The sequence below is a fragment of the Narcine bancroftii genome, chromosome 8 (assembly GCF_036971445.1).
Source record: "Narcine bancroftii isolate sNarBan1 chromosome 8, sNarBan1.hap1, whole genome shotgun sequence".
In the NCBI taxonomy this organism is placed as follows: domain Eukaryota; kingdom Metazoa; phylum Chordata; class Chondrichthyes; order Torpediniformes; family Narcinidae; genus Narcine; species Narcine bancroftii.
The window spans coordinates 134,953,559-134,956,778 of NC_091476.1; positions in this window are offsets into that span (position 1 = coordinate 134,953,559).

Sequence of the window (3,220 nt, forward strand, 5' to 3'; positions counted from 1 at the left end):
CATGAAGTGATTGTTCACATTTCAGTTGGTTGATAGAAAGCAGGGCACCGAAAGACAGATAGGTCAGTTCACTGATGATGGGAGTGTGTGCCCTCTTTTGGTATGTGGAGGTCACATTTGACTTCAATGTCACAGTAATCCAGACGTGACCAGAAGGCAGAAGTTCATCGCTTCACACCTCTATTTGCCATTTTCATACATCCCTTCAAATGCTCTCCAAATCACTCCCCATTTCCTCCCCATCCCTCCATTACCCTCACTCATGTTCTCCCTCCCATATCATGCTTGTGGACGGTGCTCCTCACCCCTCCCCACATCGACATTTCCCCCACCATTTATTTCGGGTGCCTGCCTACATATTAATTGTAACTTCAGAAGGACTCGGGTCTTATGTATCTTTATCTTTACTATGTAAAGTACGTGTGTGACCTGCAGAGTTTATCCAGCTTTGTGATTTCACTTTTTCTCTTATTCCCCCCTTCGGCTCTAAAAATGCAGTGGAATATTGATAATATCTGAACAACTGTGGATTACCTCTACTCTATCCATATCAGTTGGCTAAGCAGCAGTGAAGTAGAAAAAATAATTTATGAGCATCACAAAATAATCTTAAAGGCATGAGCATTTCATTTTTATCCAGAGGAACCCAATTTAAATTTTCATTTCTCACAGATGCCCTGATTAAATGGACTATGTATTTAATATATAATGATAACTATCTCTGAAAACACATTCACTGTTGTAACAGCTGCTTTTGTTTGTTAGATTTTGCTGTGAAAATCAATTTTAAAACAGCAAAAATTGTAAATTTTCCTGATGGGATTTGATATCCCTCTCTCATGCACCCTGACTTGGCAGAGGGAGGTGTCAGCAAACTTTGTTGCTATTTCAGTTCTGTTTGAGAGGTGGAATCCTGATTGGAGGTATTGAAATGGAGTTCTAAATAACATAAGCAAGAGCAGAGGTCATGTCATGTTCAAGGACTTTGGAAGAGTGATCGAGATTGGAGATCAGAGCGGAAAGGGGAATGCAAAGGTTTGTTTTTGAAGACAAAGTTTGTAGGTACCCTAATGTTATTATGAGATCTCGGAATCACTGTGGGCTGGATTTGATACCACCTTCCACTCCCCCTCTTCTCCCAAATCAACACTTAAACCTGGAGTCAAATTTAAGCTTCAGGCCCCTGACTTTAATGGCACAAAATAATGTCATACTGAACTCAATACCTGCATAAAAAACAGAAGTGACACTAAACACAGGAGGAGGCCTCCTGCGCTTGCTCTGATGAGCTGCAACTGTGGCCAAAAAAGCTGCTTCAAAGTTTTATGCACAGAAAATGTTTCTTTTTTTTTTAATCTGCAAGACATGGTTAGAGTTAGATCATGGAATATTTAGTCCTAACTGGATCAATTTTAATCTCTTCCAGTTATCCAGTTACCATAGGATCTTATGCCTAAGATGTCAGACTGATAATATTTTTGAGTTAAATTGTTATCGCAACATTTAAAAGGCAGTGGAAAATTCAGTCTATCTGAGTGGGCTGCAAGTTCAGCGCTTTGAAGGTAGCAGATTTAATCCAAATCATAATTACTCTTCACAGTCTTGCTGCTGCAAACAATATTTCACATGGAGGATGCAAATGGGAGCTAACATTCTGCAAATAAATTATGATTCCCACTACCTCCCTGATTTTAATCTGTTGTATAAATTAATTATCTAATTAATAAAGCTAAATAACTACCAAAATTCCTCTCTGATTAATCCCTCTCAATCTGATAAAGCTATTCCGCAGTCTCTGAATAAACATCACTTTATTGCAAACTTAGAGTCATAATGGAATATATATTATCCTTACTTCATCTGAACCTGAAGCTTAAATTAGACTCCAGGTTTAAGTGTGGATTTGGGAGAAGAGGGGGAGTGGAAGGTGGTATCAAATCCAGCCCACAGTGATTCCTACATCTCATCATAACATTGGGGTACCTACAAACTTTGTCTTCAAAAACAAACCTTTGCTTTCCCCTTTCCGCTCTGATCTCCAATCTCGATCACTCTTCCAAAGTCCCTCTGCCAATGAATCTCCACTGCTGTACAGTTGGACAGGACTTCACTTGCCTGATAGAGTATGCTATAGTTGACTTCCTGGACGAACCATGAGAGATCTGGCCCATTGATCCAGAAGCTTGAATCTAACCATAGTGTCTGGTGAGATACATCATGTCCATGTGGTTAAATAATTGCATAATTTATGAAACAAGCAAAGCAGTAATGATATCTGTAAACCTGCAAATTTCTTCTCATCTGGCTTCTAGAGTCACCAATGTGTTTGACTGCTAAGTGTTGTCAATTTCTGCATAACAGATGCCAGTTTTGCTAGCCATCCACATCCTGTGAGCCAATAATTTTTTGAACAATCCTTTTAGTTGTATCCACCGAACCATGAGCAAAGGCTTCTCTGTCCATAGCAGCTCTGTAGTCTCTGGTGGCCCCAAAGGTATACTGTTGATCTAGTGTCTTAGTAACATCATGCCAAGTCATTTCAACTCAGACTTCATTTTAAATCTCCAATCCAAGTCCTTCTTTTTGGTCAGTGCAGGCATTGTGGGTTGAAGGGCCTGTTCGTGTGTTATACCATTCTATGTTCTAACCCAGAGAGAGTGGGGACAATGACAAAGGCCAACAGATGAAAGTGGGGTGTCATGAGGGTGCTTGTTACCAAGGAGCAAGAGATATGATCGCAGGTTACGTTTGTTTGGGGGTTGGCACGCAGTCAGGGAAGGGAGCATAGGGGTAGGAAGGGGGAGGCAGGTAGGCTGAATAGGGAGGGAAAGGAAGAGGAGGAGAATGGAGAGGAAGGGAGAGGAGAGAAAGGAAGGCATAGGGTGGGAAGGCTAGAGGTAGGGATTGGAAGAAAGCATAATGCCCCCCTCATGAACCTCAAACTCTCCTAGCCTCTAGAAATTCCAAACACCATATTTATTTCCTTAGTCCTTTTCCTCTCCAGCTACTCCTGTTTTGCCATATGACCAATAGATGCAACATGCTTATAAAAATAATGCCTAGCGTGATTGACAATCTGATTTATTGTCATGTGTCATGACATTTGTTGCTTTGTGGCAGCATTATTGTGCATTAGAAATGCAAAAATCACTATAACATTTCTGTAAGTACATTATTTAAAAAAAAAACATATAAATTAGTGCAAAGAAAAGAAAAAAAG